General features: G+C 43.1%; 1 pseudogene across 1 annotated transcript; it reads left to right on the top strand.

The window, feature by feature from the left end:
* Positions 1 to 2,150: 2,150 nt before the first annotated feature.
* LOC147904436 (pentatricopeptide repeat-containing protein At5g27110-like) lies at positions 2,151 to 5,638 on the top strand (annotated as a pseudogene). Its single transcript, XR_015542255.1, has 3 exons — positions 2,151 to 2,396; positions 2,478 to 2,554; positions 2,660 to 5,638. The product of XR_015542255.1 is annotated as a pentatricopeptide repeat-containing protein At5g27110-like (transcript).
* The last annotated feature ends 867 nt before the right edge of the window (positions 5,639 to 6,505 follow it).

The raw sequence follows: 6,505 nt of genomic DNA, 5'->3' as shown, positions 1-6,505 counted from the left end.
AGCATATATTGTGCATTTGACAGCACAAACATTGGTTTCGCTCCTTATGGCCCTTATTGGAGATAGATGCATCAGCTTTGTGTTACAAACCTCTTCAGTATCAAACGGATCAAGGCTTTCAAGCCTATAAGACAGAATGGAGTGGCACTTCTAGTTGGTAGACAGCGAAGAGGGGAAAGTAATACCTATACTTTCAAGAACGGAGGTCACATCTTATAACAACTATGATAGGAGACCCCCACAAAAGGCAGTACAAAAGTACCTGTGCTTCAACTCATCACAGCAGGTGATCATTAACACAGGATTTCCAGTGATTACGAGAGTTGTGTTGCCACGCACCCAACGTTTTGCAACTTGCTCTATCTCCTTACAACACTAGGCTAGTTTGCTTTTCACTGTGGTCGAATAGCATACCTGGAGCATCTACTTTGTCATCTCTCTGCATGAGACTCAAATTAAAAAGATGCGAATTGCTTTGTTTTGAAGCTCCTGCGAATCTTCGTGAAACGTGGTCATGGTGCTTAGAAGCATTGCGTTCTACCAAGGTACAAATCTATCATCCAAGACACTGCAAGGGGTAAGCCTCTACACTTAAGATCGATCACTTGAGATGCAAGAGTTGCATTGCAGTTTCAAAATTTAGTGCATCACATGCGTCGACCATAGCTTCGCGAATGGCCCCAAGAGCCAAAAACAGGCAACAATAGGGTGGAAGAAGTTGGCATGGTCAAATTTGATATTGCTTGCTTTGTGTCGAAAAGCAGCGTCACTCCAAAAGCTTTGAAATCAGGCAGGAAGAAAAAGAGAACTGGCCATTGATGAGTATGCCATCGATTTTATGGAAGAAAGAGAGACTGAAGAAAAAAAGATTGGGGACAAGTGGTTGTAGATTGAGGAGGTAAGGTGGAGAAGTCCAATAGAGACGACGTGATCGAGGAAGACACTCTATCGAGGAACATAGTGGAGTCTCAAGAGAGATTGGTTCATATCAGAATTGGGGATTTTGATTGAGAGACACATATGTTTATGACCTTGCCTCGGAAATGTCATTTACATTCCAACACTACATGTAGCAATTTATATATATATATTTGATAAAAGCTAGACTAATGATTTGTTGTTCAATATACCGTATTTTAATACTATTTCAATTTCCAAACGTGTTTTTTGCATCTTTTCAGAAAGTGAAGCAGACGTACATACTTGGTGCGTACACGAATTTAGATGTTCAACTTGGAAGACAAACACGCCCATTGAGATTTAGGTAATGTGTCAGTCTCTTACATATTCTCGATACTCAATCTCAACGCTAATATTCTTGGCGATTCCAATCTCGACGCACGGGGAAGGGCCCATTCCCTCAGATTATAACTCTTTGGGGAAGGAAGCGTGCCGCCTCCCCGCCCACGCTATGTGTGGTTATATAAACTATATTATATATATCTATATATTCACCTTGTTTGTTGACTTTTGCTTTTGCATATTTTTAATTCTTATCTGTTTCTGTGTTGACGTACTCGCAAGACGGGAACGCTTAAACACACTCAGACCTACTATTGCTTGCTTAGTAACGTATTTCCTTTTCTTGACTTTCAAAACTTAACAGAAATCATATTCTTCGGTTTTCTTCCATCTCCTTGAATCGTGTGTAATGAATATGAACCCCTAAATTGATTTTAGCCCTTATAATGATGAGCCTTGAAATTGATTTTAATTAATGTCAATCATGAAGGTTTTATTCAAATATCGTAAAAACTCATGGGCGAAAGCATATCTTTGCTTTTTAAACGCAAAAAAGCATAAAGCATACAATTTTGATATTCTCAGCTTACTTTTTTCATTCCAATTTAAAACATTGTTAATTTAGATCGACTTATTATAAATTTCGTAATTCATTCCGTCTTTCCCCTTAGACGACCTACCGCACCCTAGTTTCTATTCGTGCAAGTAGGACGACTAAGGATGTTTACAGACTAGAGCCGCCCATGCCCACCCATCGTGCATTAAATACCTCTGGGTTGTCGTCGGCTAGACGTAGGCAGGCAAACTTGCCTATCCATGATCCGTGGACGGTGCACGAGTCTCTAAACACCCAGCACGGCGGGTGGTGTGAACCCCTCTCCGGTGTGTGTGTGACCCATTTTGTTTTGTGGATCGGACTGGGTGCCAGGCCATGTTGTCGCCCTTGGCTTTAGCTGAGGTGCATCCAAATTCGGTCTCAGTCCCTTATCAAGACGGCAGCGGCAGCTCAGCAGTTCCTACGATCATCAGCCACCCTTCATATCCGCACCCACTTGTTATAAATAGGGAATGTCGCGCAAGGGAGCCAGAACTTGATGCTTCTCATCCTCAACCATTGCCAAAGTGCCAATTTAGTTCCACAAGTTCCACTTCAGGTTTGCTTCCTCCTCTTATTTTTTACATTTAATCGAATTTACATTGTGTGTAGCAGGTATTCACTTTGTTCCTGCTGACAGATAGGGAGCGCAGCTTCCGCTTATGGCAGGAGTACTTCGCGGATCCCTCTCAGTGGTGGGATAACAGAGATGACAAAGTAAGTGACCAACGTCTCGCAACAACATGTTTCGCATAGCCGAAAATGTAGGAATACTTATATAGACTTGATTTTAGTTGCTTCGTCTGACTGGTTTCAATACAGACAAACCCAAGAGCTCCAGATTTCAGACATAAAAATTCCAAGGAGGCGCTCTGGATAGACGGCTGGTACAGTCCAAGTTGGGTTAAAGATCTACTTGAGAAAAAAGAGGCCGAGAATGGGGCAAGCCATCCAGTCAATGAAGACAAAGCATATGATCGGCATGCAAGGCAAGGACAGGGGTGCTTAAATTCTAAAGATCCTGGCTTTGGTCACATGGATAAGGCCAGCTTTAAGTCTGGAGTACAGATGGGTAATGGTTGGGACCTGTTGAGCTTGGAGGAGGCACTGGGTGTTTTGGAGGGGATGGCTGAGCTGCCTGCTGCTGAGAACCTTACCTTCATCTTGCAGAAATGCAGGAAACAGAAAAATCTGGTGTATGTCAAGCGTGTGCAAGCACATATTTGCAAGAAGGGTCTGAAAGCTAATAACGCTCTTGGGAACTACTTGGTGCCAACGTTTGTGGAATGCGGAAGTGTGTCTGATGCTCAACAGGTTTTCGATGGGCTGACTTACAGGAGTGAGCATTCATGGACTTCTCTCATACTAGGGTACGTGCAATGTGGGCACGCGCACCATGCTCTCAATTTATATCAGAAAATGCAAGAGGATACTGTACATCCTAGCAGCTATACACATATGGCCCTACTAAAAGCTTGCAGCAGGCTGAAAGACGTGAAAAGAGGCCGAGAAATACATACTGAGATTGTGCAAAGAGGATTGGAAAATCTTTTTGTGGGCAGTGCTTTGGTTGATATGTATGCCAAATGTGGCTCACTTTCCGAGGCACAGGAGGTCTTGGAGAAGCTCTCAGTCCGAAATGTTGTGTCATGGAATGCACTAATTGCAGGATATGCTGAGCATGGACCTTGTCAGGAAGCATTGAATTGTTTTAAACAGATGCAAGGGGAGGGCATCTGTCCAGATGCTACCACATTTTCTTCCATCTTGAAAGCTTGTGGCAGCATGGGAGCTTTAAGCAAGGGCCTAGAAATACACGTGGAGGTTGCACAAAAGGGATTTGAAAGAGAGATCTTTGTCGGAAGTTCTTTGGTTGACATGTATGCCAAATGTGGCTCAATTTCAGAGGCACGTGAAGTCTTTGACAAGCTGCCAGTTCGAAATGTTGTGTCATGGAGTGCTCTGATTGCAGGATACGCTGAACACGGACCTGTTGAGGAAGCACTGAAATGTTTTGAACAGATGCAACTGCAGGGTATTTCTCCAGATGCTTGCACGTTTGTTTGTGTCTTGAAAGCCTGTGGCAGCATGGGAGCCATAGGCAAGGGTCGAGAAATACATGCTGAGATTACACACAAGAGATTGGAAAGAGACCTTTTTGTTTGCAGCAGTTTGGTCGACATGTATTCCAAATGTGGCTCACTCTCAGAGGCACACAGAGTCTTTGACAAGCTTCCAGTTCGAAATGTTGTTTCATGGAGCGCCCTAATTGCAGGATATGCTGAACATGGACCTTGTCATGAAGCACTGAAATGTTTTGAACAGATGCAATCAGAGGGCATCTCTCCAGATGTCATCGCATTAACTTGTGCCTTGAGAGCTTGTGGCAGCATGGGTGCTTTAGGCAAGGGCCGAGAAATACATGCTAAGGTTGCACAAAAGGGTTTTCGAAGAGATCTTTCTGTTAGCAACGCTCTGGTTGACATGTATGCCAAATGCGGCTCACTTTCAGAGGCATGGGAAGTCTTTGACACACTGCCAGTTCGAGACGTTGTGTCATGGAACACAATGTTAAAAGGATATGGCATGAATCATGAGGCTACAATGGCCGTAGAAGCTTTTGAGGACATGCAAGAGCAGGGTGTGAAGCCGGACAATATCACTTTCACATCTGTTCTTGCTGCCTGCAGCCATGCCAACCTCATATTGAAGGGACATGAGTATTTCAATTTGATGAGAAAAGGATATGGCATTGCACCAACAGTACAGCACTACACCTGCATGGTTGATCTTCTTGCACGATCAGGACATTTGTATGAGGCAGATGAGTTCCTTCAAATGATGTGGTGTGCTGTCTCGGAGGAAACACAGACAGCTTTGCTTAGTGCTTGCAATATTTATGGAGAAGCTGGACTAGGGTCCAGTTGCTTTCAGCTGCTTGTCCAGCTGAATCCAGATTCTGTGGCTTCATATGTGCTGATGGCTAACATCTATGCTGGTGCTGGGAGACGGGCTGATGCACATAGAATAGTGAAGCAGAGGAAACACACATTTACGAAAAAGCCACCAGCAAGTGCTGTAATGGAGGTGAACAACAAGGTCCATGAGTTTGTGATGGGTGACAACCAAAGTAAAGAAATTTTAGAAATGCTTGAGAATTTGAGGTTACAGAGAAAGGGGGAGAGGCATGTACCAAATTTAGATCTGTTATTGAGACCCCCTCCTCATGATGAGGAAGGGGCATTGTGTGGGCATGCCGAGAAACTGGCCATAGCTTTTGGACTTCTCAGTACGGAACAGGACCAAATGCTGCGTGTGACTAAAAATTTGAAGATGTGCCACAACTGTCATGATGTAAGTAAGATTATATCAAGGACTGAAAGACGAGAGATTATTATTCGGGATGATTGTTGCATCCATCATTTCAAGGGCGGTTTGTGTACTTGTAGAGATATGTGGTGACCTGTTCTTAGGCAATCAAGACCTGCTCTACAATCGTGAAACATCCATAGAGAATTGAAAAATATATCAAATGAAGGTAGGGTAGTGAGATATATTTAACAAAACATTTGAGCAAAAGGTGAAACATAGAAATGGTGAATGGAGCTATCACAATCCTTACATATCTGGGATAAATCTTCACAGAGCTCCATTAGCTGTATGACATTTGAAGATCACGGTTGTACATACAAGTAGAAGGAAGGAGAGAGAGGAAGGGGGGGGATTACATACCACAACAATGACCAGTTTTTGCGTATTGGGAGTCTCAAGTCTGCTTATGATATGACCGCATTTGTGAAGTGAGAGAATACTGAAAATTTCTAGGCTGTTTGGAGATTTTGCATTACAGCAAGGGCCCACACTGCAGTTATGTTCTAATTCACTGTCACCCTGCTGGGTTTGGTTGGACATTGAAGAGCCTAATTAATTTCTAGATAAGATGCCAAATGGACCTTCATATTTTTTGTAGTAGTTTGTCCAACTGCTTGAAATTATTCGGAGGTAGCTAGTTTGATGAGTACCACATGACTTGTTTGGTAGGAAGGGAGCCATAGGTGTAAGGAAGAAGGAATTGAGAGGAAATCGTTCGCAATACCATTCAGAACAGATAGAAGAGAAGTGAGAGAGGGAGATAGTGGACAACCCACAACAACTGTAGCTTGAATCCATGTTTTAGAACTAAACATTAGAGTTGTGAATTTAGGCAGCGGGTACATCCTAGCTATTATAGCAGGCTACTGGCAGTCATTTGCAAGCTCTTTGAGAGGCCTATCTGCCACCAGGGGGCGCTTGGGCAGCGAATGAAGCGTGTGGGTGATTTGCAGCACTCAAGCTTGATCCAATAATCAAGCATAGAGGGTGGACGATGCAGCCAGCAATGAAAATTGTGTCTTGATTGAAGTGCTCACCTCTCAACAGCTGTACGAATTTCAGTAATTGGCTGAAATCAAAACCCTGGTTTTGTAGTATGTACCAGTTGATTTTAAAGTTTTCACAATTAGTCATACAACAACTCTCTCTTTCAATGACAACATGAATTGAAATGTAAACAAGAGGAGGTCGACACTAAATAAATGAGAAAATACTTTTGTATTAAAATCAAACTGAGGCAGTGCGCCACTACTGTGCTTGTTGGAGGCTTGTTGTTGCCTTATAATACACTAACCA

This window comes from Dipteris shenzhenensis, chromosome 2 (assembly GCF_047967505.1).
Source record: "Dipteris shenzhenensis isolate YYH24624 ecotype China chromosome 2, Dip_SZ_1.0, whole genome shotgun sequence".
NCBI lineage: Eukaryota > Viridiplantae > Streptophyta > Polypodiopsida > Gleicheniales > Dipteridaceae > Dipteris > Dipteris shenzhenensis.
The sequence above is the reverse complement of the archived record's forward strand: the minus strand, read 5'-3'. Positions and strand labels throughout refer to the sequence as shown.